General features: G+C 40.4%; 1 long non-coding RNA gene across 1 annotated transcript; it reads right to left on the minus strand.

Annotated features, from left to right (window-relative positions):
* Nucleotides 1–15139: 15139 nt before the first annotated feature.
* LOC310709223 lies at nt 15140–18386 on the minus strand. Its single transcript, XR_014527419.1, has 3 exons — nt 18128–18386; nt 16273–16357; nt 15140–15256 (listed from the first exon to the last, which is right to left on the minus strand). It is a non-coding gene; the product is annotated as an uncharacterized lncRNA (long non-coding RNA).
* Nucleotides 18387–18660: the final 274 nt, after the last annotated feature.

The following is an 18660-nucleotide window of genomic DNA, read 5'->3' on the forward strand; positions in this document are numbered from 1 at the left end:
CAGTATAATTATACAACATTGATTGGTGCAATCAGCCCTGGACTTGTGACTCTGTAATCCCATGTAATTCTCTCCACAAATTACCTTTTGAGCATCAGAGCCTTGAAGTTCCAAGAAATGCCAGGCATGCTTTCCTTAGCTCAATGTGTGTTCCTTGTTCAGACAGAGAGCATTTCACAGGAGTCAGTGGAACAGAAATATAAACAAACCTCTGTGCCCTGAGTAGGCCTCTGGAATGCCAAATACCTCCCCCTGCTCCCTGTCACTGATACCTGCAGCCCCATGGGCCACCACTGGTGGCTGCAGTTTTGAAAAATTGCACGCTGGGTTTCTCTCCGGTGATTTATCACCCTTTAATAGTTTTTCTGTTGAGGATTCCCAGTTAGCTGCTTAACCTTCCTAGTGAAATGCAGCCCTGGGAGAAAAGCAAAAGGGAAAATTTCAGCCATGTGGAAAGCAAAAAGAGGAATTAATGCCGTCTGAAGAAAAATATCTGTCATTGACAAGAGTTTTTCAGCAAATAATTAGTGGGACCATAAATGTCTGAAGGGATTATTAAAGGGTTGGAAAGTTCAAATATTTGAAGACCGGTCTAATATTCTAAACAGTGAACCCTTTTAGCTATCATTTTCTGCACAGGGCATTAAAAAAAACAACACAGAGTGACTCAGTACATTCTATCTTAGAGTGCGTCCCACTAAGGTGCCATTTTGAGGGAAGCGTCAAGTTACTTCTGGGCAATGCAATGGATTTTCTTTCCAGTTAGTAGAGAGGAGCTCTTTTTCCAAGGGCAAGTTTGGTCTCCTTAAAACAACATGAAAGAACCCTTTGACAGTGATTTCAGTGGGGCCAGGATTTTACAGATGATAAAGCAAACTTACTGAAGACACACACTTTCCTTCACCTTAACATTCTTCAGTAGTAAAAATTGTTATCCCTAATTTTTCCACAGGGAAATGTGGGTAATTATTTGCTTATTGCCACACTATTAAGTATCAACTGTTGTTTCAGCATATGTCCTGCAGTTGCACCTAAAGCGAACATCAGATTGCTACAAAATGTGCACATTTTTGGACACTGTTTCCCAAGCTGGACGAAAATATGCACATAATTAGCCGGGGCTGGAGAATAATTTTTGCACTCACTGAATCCTGTTGTTATAAGTGCCTAGTGGTCAACGATACAGGACCATCCATAGGTGAAATGCTATGAAGGCAGCTCCTGTCCAAAGTGATTCTTGATACTAGGCTAATGTACATTCTACCACGATGAACCATTTGAACAAAAAGCCAACCTGGCTCTGAGCATTTCATTGAATTTTGTTTCCAGTTAGTGAAAAGGAGCTTTCACTTATCTTGCTCCCCACCGCTGTCTGCACAACAGAATAGTGTTTTTACCCAACCAGCTGTCTGCAGTTCATCACCCAACCAGAAAGCTATAATGGTGCCAGGTTTAGAATCAAGAGGCCTTGGCCCACATTTTAATGTTCAGAGCCATTTCTTTACATATATAATGCTTCTGTTTACAAACAACAAAGAGGAGATACATGTTCTGGTGGATGAGGGGTGCTTTTCTTGGCTGCTTTGCATCCTCACCCCACCGCTATCTGCTCAGTTTCTCTTGGCTAAAGAGGGAGCAGAGCTATCAGAATAACAACTAGTACTCAGTTCAAACTGATGCAGAAGACCATTTGTCTAAGTTTGCTTTTGCCTTCTCCATCAAATACTATAAAATCAGAGGTGGTCTTTAGAACAGCTTGCAGACCACATCAGTCCAAAATGTCAGTGGTAGAGATGACTGCATACAGGAAAACCAGGTGAACTATTGCTATCCTATGATGTGTGATAGGTTGTCTATTACGCATTTCTTTCATCTTTGTTAATGCTGAACAGCAGCTACAGGCTCAGCAGCAATTCTTGGTGAAGCTACTCTTTTCCTAGAGATTTTTTTAACTAGAAGAACAGACATGTAAGGCATGACAGATAATAATAACAAATAATAATAATAATAATAATGATGATGATGATGATGATGATGAAATAATTATAATACTATCTACCCCTTCCTTCCAAAGGAACCCAGGAAGTTGAATCCATCAATGACAAAACAATAGGAGGAAAAATGAAAACATCTTAAAACATGCAATCCTATGCATATTGCTGCTACTACTGCTACTACTACTAAACGGCCTCGGGCCTGTATACCTGAAGGAGCATCTCCACCCCCATCGTTCAGCCCGGACACTGAGATCCAGCGCCGAGGGCCTTCTGGCGGTTCCCTCATTGCGAGAAGTGAGGCTACAGGGAACCAGACAGAGGGCCTTCTCGGTAGTGGCGCCCGCCCTGTGGAACGCCCTCCCAACAGATGTCAAAGAGATAAATAATTACCTGACATTCAGAAGACATCTTAAGGCAGCCCTGTTCAGGGAAGTTTTTAATATGTAATGCTGTACTGTTTTTAACACTGATTGGGAGCCGCCCAGAGTGGCTGGGGAGGCTCAGCCAGATGGGCGGGGTATAAATAAATTATTATTATTATTATTATTATTATTATTATTATTATTATTATTATTACTGAATTTCAGCCAAAAAGAGTTGCAAGACCCAGAATGTATTCGGGAATAAATCCTATACAACTGAATAAGACTTGGACATGGGGTTTATTGCCTTAATGTTACTGTGTATAATGCTAATGCTTCTGTCCTGATTTCTAATCTTCCTTTTAGCCTGCAGTCCTGCTGCATCATGGAATGGTGGCTTTTTGACCGATATACCCGCCATGTCACACTAAATTCTAAACAGCAGCAAAGAACTGCACACCAAGACATTACACCAGATTGTGTCAAGCGAGCAGTGGCAGCATGATCATGAAAACCATGTGGAAATCGCAACACAAAACTCCTGCGATTTTCTGAGTTCATGGTGTTGCAAGTGGATTTGTTTTCTGGGGAAGTTTAGCATGGAAATGAAAACTAAATTTCTTCTAGATTTCCAGAAGCAGCTTTTACATTATGTGAAAGATTGCATAAAATGTGGAAATGATCAGGTAAGGAAAAATCAGGAAGATGGAATAAAGTCTGAATGGAGCCTAAAAGTCAATGGGCTATTGTGTTGTTGTTTTTTTAAAAAAAGCCAAAGCAAATAAATGAAAATCCTCAACCGAAAGGAGTTGGGCCAATATATGATGCAATCTGTGGGCAAGGGAACCTGAGGGAAGAGGAATGAAGACCAAGTTGCCCATGGAACAGCATGATTCAGCTCTACCCAAAGATGCATGGGAAACCGTTTCAATATGGTATTTAGTCAAAGCTGTAAAGCTTTAACCAAGCCACAATTAGAATGCAGGAATTCTTGGTTCATAGCCTTATGTTCGGTGTTACTATTTCACACATGTAATCAATCAGCAAGTCTCCAAACGTAATAATCATGGCTTAGATGTGCATATATTATCAGCGATATTTCAGGGTTAAGGCCTCACGCAGTAACAGGTGCTGAATGAATGCAGCCTATGCATAAGGGTGCAGCCTGATCCTGACAAAGCGAATGGGCATATTCTTTGCAGATTTACTGCTCTCCCTAGGATGAGATGGAAGTGCTAAAAGCTTAAGCTGATACACAGGAGGCTTGTTTATTGCATTGTACAGACCAGAGAGGAATTTCCTGCACATAGTGCCAAAGACAGAGCGCACAAAAATGCCTCTGAAGTCTGTGGATAGCATTGAACAGGCTCCCTTCTGTATTAGCTTTACTCCTCATATATCTGGGTTTCAAATTTTAACACAGCTGTATAGGAGGGGCAACCCTAATGCCAGTCTACAGCCCGGCCAATTGCGAGCCGGAGTTTGAGAAAGAAGGGAATCGATTGGACAGCAAAATGGCTGGAGCAGGGGGAGCTCGTCTACTGCGGGTCTGTAATGACATCATTCCCTGCGCTGTCTCCATCACAATTTTCTAGAACAGGATTAAAGTGCTGACAGATTCCATTCCAAAACTCCCAGGCAGCTCTTTACATAGCTGTTAGCAGAACAAAAGCATTACACGAGATTTCCTCTCTCCCTCCAACAGCATTTGATGCTCTCTAATCCTCACCTTGGGAAAAAGCACGGGAGAGCCAACTGCACTTGCTGACATCACACAGGATGTGTTGTCTCTCCGCTGGAATAAATGGATTGGGGGAGCCATGGGGGGTGCAGAAAAGGGAGGCTGTGTCTTCCAATCAATCGCTTTGGGTCCAAGGGGGAAGGTCATGTCCACAATCCAAGAGCTAACGTCTGCAGTTAGTAGATTCTGTTTGGCAGACCACACATGCAACTTTTACAGGAGCTCTGCACAGAGCGAATAAAAATAATGGCCACATCATGTGTTTTCCCTCCAACAGCTGGACAAAGTGAAAGGAGCATTCTCATTAAAACAGCACCACTGCAATTAACACCAAATTGGGCATGATATAATTCTCTTTCTTTCCATACTTCCCCACTGCTGTTTCTTCTGCAGGCTGCAAGCCTGACCGTTGACGTTTTGAGTAGGCATCACTGAATGCAAGGGGATATCCTTCCAAGTCATCATGTATAGGATGTGGCATTAGTCTATCCGTGACACATTAGGGCATCTGTGACATGCTGGTGGCATATCTGGACTTGCTAAAAAGGAATCCCTGCATGTAGAAAAATTGTCCTGAAAATGAACAGAATTACACTGATGCTCTTCTCATTATTGAACAATTTAAAGTGTTGGTGCTGACCTTTAAAGCCCTAAACAGCCTCAGCTCTGTATACCTGAAGGAGTGTCTCCACCCCCATTGTTCAGCCTGGACACTGAGGTCCAGCACTGAGGGCCTTCTGGCGGCTCCCTCACTGCGAGATGTGAGGTTACAGCGAACCAGGCAGAGAGCCTACTCGGTAGTGGCGCCTGCCCTGTGGAATGCCCTCCCATCAGATGTCAAACAAATAAACAACTATATGACATTTAGAAGACATCTGAAGGCAGCCCTGTTTAGGCAAGTTTTTAACGACTGATGTTTTAATGAATTTTCAATCTTCTATTGGAAGCCACCCAGAGTGGCTGGGGAAACCAAGCCAGATGGGCGGGGTACAAATAATAAATTATTATTATTATTATTATTATTATTATTATTATTATTATTATTATTGCAACACTTTGGCATTAAAAAAATGAGCCATTTAAAAAATGGCTTAAAAAATAAATTACAAATTATCTGCCATGAATGATCACATTCAAAATAAAGCTTTTGTGGACTCTTCCCTTGATGAACCATGATGAACATTATGGCAACAAATGAACCTGTGGTTTCATTTCAGGCACCAAGGGAATAATGGACTGGAAGCGGCAAAGAAACAGAGGGAAGAATGGAGAGATCTAATGAATGTTTTCCCCTCTTTGAAAACTGATCTCTCTAGCTGAGATTTAGACTTGCCACACAGCTAATGGCTGTTACAAATGGTTGTAGATAAGATAGATAGCATCAAGATTGATGGTTTGCTGTTGTTGGGCCTAGCACTGTAAGCTGTGCTCTTGCTGGAATGCAGAGTTCCCAGCAACAACCCAATTATAAGAAGATATAAAGAAGAGAAAGAGAGAGAGAGAGAGAGCACTGCGGTATTTGCCTATTTTTCAGACATCCCAGGAAGGGAGGGCTTGCAGTCACATGGCAATTTGTGATCCCCTTACCCCATTTATTTATCGTTTAGATGCACAGTGTCTTGGAAGTAACATGTTTCCTCACCCTGAAGAGGATTCTCCAATACATTGTTTTCCTCTCTCATTGATCCTGTAAAGTTGGGGACTTCATTATTTTCAAGCACTCTGCTCCCACTAGGTAGGAGAGAGAAATTCAATGCAGTTCGCATTCAAAGGCAAACCTACCTAATTCACACTTTCTGAAACCATACAGGAACTAGAACACAGCCATCCTTTGAGATGTGCATGTCTCTGAGTTTTACAATGCAGTTCTCCAGCCAAATGAGGTGTACAACATGCATATGCTAGCATAAAGTATGCATTAAAATTCATATATTTGTCAAATAATGTACAAAAATGCATTCTTTGAAGGTAAATGGCTCTCCAAATATGTGTATATGAGGCAAAATGGCATACAAAAGTGTGTACATTAGGAGAAAGCCACAGTAAAATGCTGATGGATTTTCATGAGGGCTTTTTTAAAAAAAATTAAAAATGCAAATTATGTGGAAATGTGGAGATCTGAACCTAAAATTGGAAAAATTGTAAACGAGGGAGAAACCCAAACTGACAATGCATTGTACCACTCAAACACACAACAGTTGAATGTACAGGAGAGTTTATCTTCCCCACATAAGATAAACAGGAAGTCCAGCTGGTCTACAGAGGCCCAGCAGAACAATATATCTGCTTCATTACTTAGCTATATATAGAAATTTATATTCTTTAGCCTATTGCATCCTATTAAAACACAGCAAGAGCTGGGAAGGGGTTATTGGATTGTTTTGCTTTTGTTTTATTATGTATTTTGTGTTTTCATTTTGTATTTTTATGTTGTAAACCGCCCTGTGAACTTTGGATGAAGGACAGTATACAAATTTAATTAACAACAACAACAAAAACACCCAAACCTGTTTGTCTTTTACTAGTAGTTTAGGATTCTGTGGTTATTGTGCATCCCTGTTTAATAACTTCACCCCTCTGTTGGTACTCCAGTTTCAGAAATTGGGTCTCTTGCATCACTGGAGAAAAACCCTTCTTTATTAAACATTTCTTTCATGTCTTTATAAATGAAATTGGGGATCATCCCGACATCCTTACATAAGGAAAACCCATTAGCAAATATAGAAGCAGTACTGAGAACTCTTCATGGTCCGTTGGATTTTACCACATTCCTCTGTAACCCCCTTCATCCATAGCTAGCCAGATGATAAACAGAGAGCTCTCTAAGAAGCTTTTGAGAAAAAATGAGGTTCAGAATGTTACACTAGTCCTAGCGATTCCACAGGTGATTGTTAAAGAAGACAGAGTTCGTGCTTTAAAATTTAAAAAGAGTCCATAGAAGAAGAAGAAAGAATATGTGAATGTAGGGCAGGCTATTAATTTTCAATTATTCAGACATTTTAATGATTATTTTGTGTCATTTTTGTAGTATTTTATGTTTTCTTGTACCTGCATGGGAGGTAGAACCTAGTCACTTTGGCTAGTTGCCAGTGATACCCTCATCCTAGCAGTTTGTCTAATCCTCTTTTAATGCTATCGGAACTGGTGGTCACTACTACCTCTTGCGGAAGCAAATGTCATAGTTTATGCACTGTGTGAAGAAGTGCTTCATTTTGTCAGTCCTGAATCTTCCAACATTCAGTTTCATTTGATAACCCTGAGTTCTAGGTTTGCAGGAGAATAAAATATTTTCTCTATTGACTTTTTCCATGTGCAACCTAATCCATCTCTATCGTGTCCCTCCTTAGTAAGTCCTTGCTGACCTTTTCCTTCTAAACTAACAGTCTCCTGATGTTGCAACCTTTGCTTGGGGGAGTTGCTCAAGCCCCGTGATCATTTTGGTTACCATATTCTGAAACCTTTTCAGCTCTACTGTATCATTTTCACAGTGAGGCAGCCAGAACTGGACACAGTGTTCCAAGTGCAGTCGCTCCATTGATTTGTGTAATAGACTTATGGTATTTGAGATTTTATGTTCAATCCTTTCCCTAATGATCCCTTATCTGGAATTCACCTTTTTGACTGCTTCTGCATGTCTTCCAGAGAGTGAGTTCATGCATTTATGTGCTTCCAAAGTTCACAATACGTTTGGTCATAATCCACAGTAATTTTTGTTGTTGTTACTTGCATTATAAATTGAGATTTTACTGGGGAAAGTGGCTACTGTGAACCATAAAGCAATTGCCTCAGTCAAAAGCAATTTTGCACATTATGTGTAAGCATTGAAAGGATTGAATTGTTGCATTTACGCTTTTCACACATTACCTGCGATACCTGATTTGTAGTACCTCAGTGCTGTTGGACTACATATCCCATCATCCTTGCTAAATTGCCATGCTGACTGGGGCTAATGGGAGATGTAGTCCATCAACATATGGAGGTTACAGTCTTGGCTACATCTGCCTACATAAACCTATTGAAATCAATGCACTTAAGATGGAAAATGGCACTTTTAAATATTTTGAAAAAGAACAAATTGTATTCCCCACTAAGTGCATGTTACTAGATATTTTATCCCATAAGGAACTAATAACAAAGCCGCTTCAGAGAATGTGGATCTAGACTGGCCTCAGAGACGCCATACATCCAAAAAGATCCCAATGCCTTCACAACTGCTGTAGAACTGGAATAAAGTAAGAACACATTCCTTAAAATATAAAGTGTGTGCATGTGTGCGTGAGAGAGAGAGAACAATTTTATGTCTCTATATTAAAAGTATTAGATATAAAAAATATTAAAGAAGAAGAAACATTGCAGACAATGGTCTTTCATTGGTTGGGTAACAGCATCTACTTCTCTGCTCCAAGTTTCTGAGACAATATCCGAATTAAAAGCACTTCTCATATATGTTAGCAGCTCTTGTCAGTTACAGCATTTCCCCTTAAGCTCTCATTTGTGATGGGGAGTTTATTGTATGCAGTTGGCAGACAAGACACTAGGCCCCCAGCTGTTCAGATTCCTTCTATGAGTCAACATAATTGCACCCCCCACTCTAATATCTTCAGCCTCTCTTTGCTGTTGGTTGGCTGTAATGGACATACCTAAAGTAATTGAGCCACCTGTTGCATCGCCAGTTCTGTTTATGGAAGCCCCGCTGAACACTCAGTAACTTGGTTTGACACTAATTGTTTAAGAGCATGCCATTGTAATGGCATTGTAAATAAAGTTGTAGATTTCTTTTAATCAATAATAACAACTTGCTCACTAGAGTATAAGTTTATGGCTTTGTTACCCTTTACCTTAGGCGCTTAATGCCAATTTTAAGCCCATTATAAAATCTGTACATTTGAAAATAAGTTTATTTTTACAATAAGGTACTCTTCCAGCTCGCATTTTTCAGAGTCTTAGAGCAAATGTCAAAATAGAAATATCTACAATGAAATTCATATTTCTACATGGTTTGAGCTATCTGTTTGCTGTTCATTAGGGGGTATATGGCAAGTTAAATGATATCAGCACAATCCTTAGTAGGGAAGAGTAAATGGTGAAGGGATGGGAGGAAACAAAAATTGTGTCTAGGTTCACCACGGCTGCCATTGGGTCACCATCCAGAGGTTGGGCAGATGCACAATTCCATCTCATCCAGGGAAGGGAATGCTACCAGTTGATGGAAACCACAGGAGGGGGAAGTGCTCTTGTGCTCGAATCCTGCTAGCTGGTTTCTCATAGGCAACTGTTCAGCCATTGTGAGAACAGGATGCTGGACTAGATGGACCATTGGCCTGATCCAGCAGGCTCTTGTTATGCTCTTAAATAGTTATTTAGATTATGGTACGTCTGTACTAACGGCACAGGTAAATGACCTTACACCAACCATAACATACCATGGAGACAATAGTCCTATACTGTTTGCAAACACGCCATTTCCATTATCTTCTAGCCAGCCAGTCCATAAAAGCCCAAGCATCTAGAACTGTCACTGGATTCAAGGCATTCTTCCTAAATCAATGGAAGGGGCTGGTGTCAGCTCCCAATGGTAAACTTTTGGAAGTTTTCACAGGACCTTTATTAGGCCTTTAAAGTGTTTGGGAAATGGATATACAGTGGTACCTCGGGTTAAAAACTTAATTCGTTCTGGAGGTCCGTTCTTAACCTGAAACTGTTCTTAACCTGAGGTACCACTTTAGCTAATGGGGCCTCCCGCTGCCGCTGCGCCACCGGAGCACAATTTCTGTTCTCATCCTGAAGCAAAGTTCTTAACCTGAGGTACTATTTCTGGGTTAGCGGAGTCTGTAACCTGAAGCATCTGTAACCTGAGGTACCACTGTACAGACAAATGTAACTGAAAAGAGGTGGCATAAACTTTGGTTATCTAGACTGTATTGGTCAGTTTCAGCATACAGAAGGGAGTGTACATTCAAAGTCACCAACAGGGGACACTGCACAGAGTCCCACAATGACATCAGGGACTCTCACCAAATTGCTGGTGCTGATGTAGAGGTAAAGGTACATTCCACCATTTATGGTGGGAATGCCCAAATGTTGGTCTGATGTCTATAAAGAAATATCTAATGTCTGTAAAACTGATTGCTGTGTTGTATTTATGGGATGGGCTTGTAGGTACTCCATTCACGAAGGATTTAGTAACATAGATGCTGACTGAAACTCGTATTTCAATTGCATGAAAATGGAAAGACATAAAGGATTAGCAAATCACGCTCTGGTATAAGAATGTGTGGGCAACTGTAATTAAATATATATATACAAATCATTTAAAAGTTTCCACTGGCACAGACAACCCAGAACACTTTTAAGCCATTTGGTGGGACTTCATGCACAAACTGGACCCAGTGCACAAACTCACCTGTCTGCATCGATGGGAGAAATTTGGGTGTCTTAATCAATCTCTGTATCAATACCTTTGGAATATCAAAGGTTGTTATCTGTACTGCTCCTGTAATTGTTAGCTTTGTATATACAGTGTTAGTTTCTTATTAGTGTTAATGTGTCCAACTCAGTTCTGCTCAGAGCGGCTCCATTGAAATTAATGGATCCAAGTTAGTCATATCTATTTCAGTGGGTTTACTCTGGATGGAGCTAGCATTGGATACAATCTATTGAGCTCAATGGGACTTAGTTTAATTTTTATTTTTTAAAAAAACAGTACATAACTAAATCCTAGGGCCATTTGTCACACAAACCGCATTCCATGAGATTTATGGCATATCAAATATTTGTTTTGCCAATGTGGGAATTTGCTGCCATGGCTCAGGATGAGTCCCGCATGCCTTGCTACTCTGTTATGTAACACCATAGTCTACGATTAGGAAATTTCATGGAGCTCCATTGTTCATTTTCTTATCTGAATGGTATTTTTTAATGCAAGTACATATGCTTCTCTGCCAGAAAATCAAGGTCAGACAGAGACAACAGCTACAAATCAGACAGAGTATCTTCTGTGCCAGACATTGGGAAAGGGATTCTAAGCAAGGTTTGGATATCAAACCATTCATGGATGACTATCGAAACCAAAATATGTGACATTATAAGTTTCTCAACCAGAACTGGCTTGCAATTCATTTCTGGGTCCAATTCATGGTCCTGGTCTTGACCTATAAAGTCCTATCTCAGTACCGAACGGTGCCTAACCATACCCCAAGATCATCATCAGAGACTATTATCCAAGTGCCCCCTAAATCACTGTATTTTCAATGCCAAGCAAATACTTCTTCTTTTTTGTGCCTTTCAATATTTTTAAAATCATCTTTTTTGTCTCTGACAAATTGATGGAGCAAGGAAGATCTGCTGTTGCTGCTCTCTTTAATTGTTTGTTGCTTCTTTTAATTACCGTATTTTTCGCTCTATAACACGCACCCGACCATAACACGCACATAGTTTTTAGAGGAGGAAAATCTGTAGGCATGCCACCCGTAGGCATTTCCTCCATAACACGCACAGACATTTCCCCTTACTTTCTAGGAGGAAAAAAGTGAGTGTTATGGTGCAAAAAATACGGTATTATATATAGTATTTTATTTTATTATTTTTATTTTTTTGGTAGGGAGCCACCCTGAAGATATTTTTTGATGGGCACAACTCACTTGTGAGGCAGATGTGTGGTTGTCTCTTTTTTCTGAATCAAGGGGGAAATGATAGAACTCTCTAGGGTAAGTCTAACCTAGAGAAAGACATGCCCATGGGGAATAAGGGAAGGAGAGTATCAGACAGCTCTGAGTGAGCCCTGAGAAACATGCTAAGAAGGCAAAAGTAGGAGCCGCCTTGTCTCTGTCGGGGAATAGGCAGAGAATAATAATAATAATAATAATAATAATAATAATAATAATAGGAGTAGGGCCAATTCAAAAACTGTAACTGGGGCAGAGAATCTTAGAAGATGAAGAACCATTTAGCACAGCAGTTAAATCATCTGCTTTGCATGCAAAAGGTTGCAGGTTCAGTCTCCACCATCTGCAGGTAGGACTAAAATAGACCCTCACCTGAAACCCAGTACAGCCACTGCCAGCTGAGCTAGATGAACCTATGGTATAACTCAGTATAAGGCAGCTTCCTATCTTTTCCTCTTAGGCCAGGCATGGGCAAACTTGGCCCTCCAGATGTTTTGAGACAATTCCCATCATCCCTAAACACTGGTCCTGTTAGCTAGGGATGATGGGAGTTGTAGTCCCAAAACAGCTGGAGGGCCAAGTTTGCCTATGCCTGTCTTAGGCAGTCAATGACCAGAGCCTTATTCATGAGTTACTCATGCCTTGCTATGTTGACAGAGAAACAGGACTGCAATCTTAACACACACACCCCAATATGTCACTACACCTTTCCGTAAGAAATGCATGTTGCTCTTGGTGGTCTGCAAAGAATATCCAGGAGGCTCTGGATGATGGTGGCATCCATGCAATGGACATCTGTGGATGCATACTGGCAACATCTATCAAATATATCTGTGATAAAGTTCTGCATGCAGAAAATCCCAGATCTTAGCACCAGCATATCAAAGTATATTACAGCACAATCCTAACCATGTCTACTCAGAAAGGAACCTTGTTGAATTCAATGTATTGGATTTCCAGAGATTGATATTTTAGTTTTCGTTAGCAGAACTGGGCAAGACCTTTGCCCTGAAGACTTGGGGAGCCATTGCAGGTCAGAATAAGCAGTCCTGGGCTGGATGGACCAATGGTCAAACTCAGACCAAGATCACTTCATTGGTATTGTACCACTTAGTCAACTTCTGAATCCCTGCAAATGAGGAAGGAAAAGAAGTACATACAGCAAGCCAAGCCATTTATTCACAGTCACTATTGAGGTTCATTTTAATTAAGCAGTTTTCGAATGGCATGTCTTCAAAGCCCAGATCCATTTAGAATGTTGAGATCTAAACAATCACTTCCAAACATGCCCATCTTGGTTTTTTTAGAAACAACTATTTACATCAGTGCTTCAGAGGGATGCTGCTCTTCCTGATTCAAGCTGGTATGGGTGAGTCTTTGCATATAGGCAGCTGTTGTAGACTCAGGCAGCAGGTCAACAACTTGTGCAACAGGAAGGAAGTCATCTCACTTTGTCAAGACAGTGGAATTGTCCAATTGGCTGCCTGGATTCAATAAGATTGCATTCAGCCTATCCAAATACTTAGGTGGCAAATGGCTACAGGTCTGTTCCAGCAACAACTTCATGAACACCAGTTGACTGGACTACTTTGCAATTCGCTGCTTATTATAATCTAGGCCTATTTAAACAAATGGACCCTAAACTCAGTTGACCCTATGAAGAAAAGAATCATTAACTAGCCCCTTTGAAAAGTTTTTTTTAAAAAAGAGTGTCCTGTTCTATGACATTGTCCAGTAAGGCACCATTTGTTCATTGAAAATGCATATGAGCTCTTTCAAGAGTCCTTCCTCTTTTCAGGAAACCTACGGGACAGTTTGTAATCTAAATAAGCGCTGAAACAGGACCATAAAATGAATCGCGTTAATATAATTACAACCACTAAAATCATCAAAGGGCCTGATCCCATATTTAAGCTACAATAATGAGGTAACGGGGTAGGGGGGGATACTAATCCTACTACTATCACTACTCTGGGAGATCTAATTATATAATGTCGTATTCAGGGCTGTGTGGCGGATGGAGCCATTCCTGTAACATTCCAATCAAAGTGATCTCACTAGCATGTGAAGGAAGAGTCCAGCTGACAGATTTGGGACATGTACTATTTAGTCAAGAGGCCCCATGTACTATTCATAAAGAATTAACAACTCTTATATTGACAATGACATTATTGTCAGAAGATCTTTGGAAGGGGAAGAAGGGGGGGGACCTCCATAAACTCTCTCTCACACACACCCTGTGAAGTTAGACTCTCTCTCTCTCTCTCTCTCTCTCTCTCTCTCTCTCTCTCTCTTTCCAGCCTCTTTTTTCCCAATGCTGATGTAATCTCCAAACATCTCCAACAGCAGCTGCTTAGCGAAACCGGGCACCTTCTCCCTAGTCCTTTTCAGAAGCACACGCGGCACTTTCCAGCCCCCTCAAGACAATTGGGGCCTTTCTTTTGCCAATTAGCTATCACTTCAAGAGCCCCCGCGCTGTCCAATGGGCTCTTAAGAACAGTCTTTGCAGGAAACAACACTGGAAGGGCTTTTTCTTTTCCTTTCCTAGACAAATTAAAAAGGAACAAGAAGGGAGGGAGAAGAAGGGGGAAAGCAAATCAGAGCACAGAAACTTCCCAAAATGCATTGCTCATCAATTAGTCCAGGGCCACATGCAAAAGCACCCATGAGAGTCAATCTCATAGCGAGGAAGAAGGCGGTCGGTGGTGGTGGTGGGGGGGAGGGAAATGCTCACTTTCTCTTTGGGAGACTGTTTCGGTCAGTATGTTAAGCAGATGTGACAGAAAAGACTGTTTGTTATAGCAAAGCTCAGAGTTACAAAAACTGTACAAGAAAAGGAGTTCTTGGAAGGCTGGTCTTTGCTTCTCTGTGTTAGGGGCATTGTTATTTGTAGCAAAGTGAAATAGGAAAACGAAGCTTTGTGGGGCTTGGTTTTGCTAACTATTGGTGGAGATAAATAGGAGGGGGACTTTGCTAAAAGCCCTACTGTAGACCAGTGCAAATGAGACTCAGCTACTGTGCTTTCAAGAAAATAAAACAGGTTGGGTTCATGGGAAACTAGATATTGAGGCAGAGGCGGATTGAACCGTAGTTATTGCCTCAGTTGCTCTGCCATGGTAGGGTATGATACAGCTACTTGGCCCACTGAAGTTTCAATTCCTTGAAAGCAATAGAGCTGAGGGATACAACTTTGGTTTATTGCAGTACTTTACTCCAAACAAGGTGCCTTTTGGTCCCTGTCAGGACCAAAGGTCACTAGGTCACTAGTTATTGTTAGCAGACTGACTGTCAGACTGTTTCCTAGCTCTGAGATTTTATATATATATATATATATATATATATATATATATATATATATATATATATATATAAAATGTTGCAGGAGTGCAATTGCTGTCAGCTTTGATCATTGGCCATGCTGACTGGAGACTCTGCTCACTGGGACTGATGGGAGTCCAATGGCTTACCTTGAGGGATACAGGTTTCTCATCCCTGCATTAAAACATATGGTTGGAGTAAATCTTTTCTTCACATATTGACCAAACTCACAACCAGCTGAGGTCATGTCGGCTGGGCCTGTTGTTTACACTGACATTTTGGCAGGTTCAGATATCATCAGCTAAAGACTGAACATTTTAACTGTAGCCCCAAGCCATGAAACCTCCCAGGCCCGTGTAGAGCTTGTCTGAGGACCAGTACAGGTGTCTTGTTTTAATAAAGTTATAAACGCAAACAAAAAAGCAGAGGGTCTCTGATGGGACCCCCTGGCTAGCTTAGCCCTCCAAGGCCTGGGGCAAGTGTGCCCAGCTGCCCGTCCCGTCCCCGCCCCCGCCCCACCCCACACAGGCCTGGAGTTTCTCAAGAGGTAAGGAAGATTCATCTCCACTGCACTTTCACATGGGTTGGAAATCCTCTCAGTTTCATCAAGGTTTCCAAAGAAGTTGTATTCATTTTGGTGTTTCGTTTCATATGCAATATGTACTGGTTTCAGATAATGTTTTGGTCTTGGCAATTTTGGGTAGTTGTAACTGCTTTGAGTTTAAGAAGCATGGGATCAAATTATAAATAAATCATATTTATTTACATATACAATTTTATTACTCGGATTTCTACGATAAAGGTACAGAATGATGTAACATACAAGAAAAAAAGTCAACACATACTACAATTTTATGGAAGTACAATAATTCATAGCCACCAGTCCAGTACTAGTCACACTTTAGCAGTACTTAGAAAACTCATTTATAAAAGGTTATAGTTCATCCTGTCCCCAAAGGAACTAGTTCGTTAAAGCTCGTACTTTTATAAAACAAACTAGTTTGGTTCAAGTTCATCCAAATGGTTCATGAAAGACTAATTCTTTAGAGGTGGGAAATCAGCATTCAGAATATGATAAGCTCAAGTATAGGGTCCAAAAGTAAATCAGGGGCTACACACAAGTAATAAGATGTCTAAAAGACAGAATTGTCTTTCCCCATAATTCTATTTCTATCCTGGAAAAGACTTACCTGTTTAATTTCTGCCTGCTACACAGCAGGCACAAGACAGCATTCACTTTGTTATTTTACCTGTACTTCACACTGCAAGCTCCACCTGTTGGAAGAGAATGAATCTCTTCAGCAGAGAAGATACTGGAAATGCCTCATATTCCTTCTTTCTTTGCTTAGCAACAGTGATTTTGGTGACTGAGTGACCATAGCAACAGCAACACCTCCATATCTGCCTCATAAGACACATAATGTTGCCTCCATGTTTTGTTTTCTAACTTTCAACTGACACTTTTTAAAAAATATGAAAGCTTACAGGCCTCTTACTGGAGGCAAGGGGTGGAAAAAGGGAATGAACATGAAGATTAACTAGAAACCATTCAAAGTTCTACCCCAAAATAACCTTAATTCACCTTTAACTCATCCAGCAATAATGGGAACTATTTTCAGGTATATTTCAGAGATTTTTGAACTAGTTCAGTGAACTTCATTAAACCAAACAGGTTTATTCCAACCACTTCACTTTAGTCTACATCTAACCCAGCATGAGGGTACTTAAGCCAACAGAGTTATGCAAACTTAATTCTGGGTTCGATTTAAGCCTCTGTTTTGTGTGGCTAGTGGCCCAGTTGAGGGGAAGGGGATCCCTAGATGCAATAAACACAACAAACACATTGTGCTTAATGGGGATCAAATGAGAATTGTATTAGTTCTCTATTTCTGTGTCAGGATATATTCTTCTTATAACATATCAGTGTTGACTTCATTATTCACAATTATCCTGGGGGACGGATTATAACAGGCATCGTTTTACAGTAATGGATCAAGTTACTTTTCTGGGGGGTATATTCTATGGCTTTTGCACCACAATCCCATGCATGTCTATTCAGAAGAAAATCTCATTAAGTACAATGGATTTCCTCCCAAGTGTATAGGGTTGCAACCTTAATGTCCAGCATTGACTTTTGCCTCACACCTCCCTCTTCTGGAATTGAAGATCCTTCCTCTGCTTCACCATAAGAAAGAAATATTCCCAATATACTATGGTAATTTTAGCTCCATGTATGAGATGGGAAATGCACACACTGGGAGATTCATGGGATGGGAAGCCCCATGCTGTACATCTTTGTCCAGATCCAGTAAGGCAGATCCGCGTGCACAGCTGATTTGAATGTGTATCTTCATCTGGATGGACTGTGAACATTATTATGCTTATCCTATCGAACTGGCTGAGTGCATCTTTTGATGCAAATGTGGCTGCGTGTCGCCCCCATTCCAGACCACCAGTTGTTATGTATAACTAGATCTCCTTGACTACAATGGGACTGTGGTCAATGTATGTTGTATACACCTCTGTGAAAAATGGTGATATACTCATAACTAATATATTGTCAAAGTGTCTCGATTCAGTATTTTTGATCTTCATATGAATTAAAAACCTCGCAGTCAGGAGGAAGATACTTGAACAACTAATCAGAAAAATAATAATTACATTTTAGGTGACCTCCAATTTGCAAACAAAAATTACTGACATTCAATATCAACAGTAAACAAGGATTATGTTCGATATCAACTGCAATGGGTTCTAGTCCATAAAATTGTGTCTCTCTCTCTGTGTGTGTGTGTGTGTGTGTGTGTGTGTGTGTGTGTGTTACAAATTTATTTTACTTCTTTGTATTGAAATATTTACATTCTTCCTTTCCGCCTCATTTAAATTACCTTCCAGGTGCTTACAGCTCATAAGAAAATGACAATTAAAACATCCTAACCATCACCACAAGCTAACCACGATAGGAAATAAATAATGTATGAAGTTGGTGAAAATTATATCTTAACACAAAATTAAAAGAATAAGGAAATAGGATACTTAACTTACTCTTATTAGTCACATATTCAGAGAAGGTGGAAAAGGCAGCAACACAAACCTAGCAAGGGCCTTTTGACTAATACAGAGGTCCTGAAGTTTTCTTTTAAAGATTTTTTAAATTAAAAAAAACCCAGAGATTGCCAATGCTTATCCCTTAGCATCACAGGTTTCCTACATTTATCAGACTGAAAAGGTAAAGGCATCTCTTTTCAATGTATTTACCTAAGATCCCACAATTCCCTGTACAATGAAGTGAAAACAATACAGCCTTTTAGAGGAGTCCTGTTAAAAGCCAAATCAAGGAGTTTTATCTTTAAAGGGCAAAATCTGAAATGTTGACAAAGTAAACAACTGTTTCAAGACCTTGTGATTATATGCATGCTCCAAGTTCTTTCAATGTTACATTGTGCCGAGAAGGACACAAACCACATGCCTCTTACTTACTCTTCGGCAACGAAAAATGTCACAAAAGTACTGAGAGAACAGGCAAGCATTGATAGAAACTAAAGGAGAAACTATGCAAGAGTAGCTTCCCCCTCAAC

This window comes from Podarcis liolepis (assembly GCF_965112155.1).
Source record: "Podarcis liolepis genome assembly, chromosome: 1".
Classification (NCBI taxonomy): domain Eukaryota; kingdom Metazoa; phylum Chordata; class Lepidosauria; order Squamata; family Lacertidae; genus Podarcis; species Podarcis liolepis.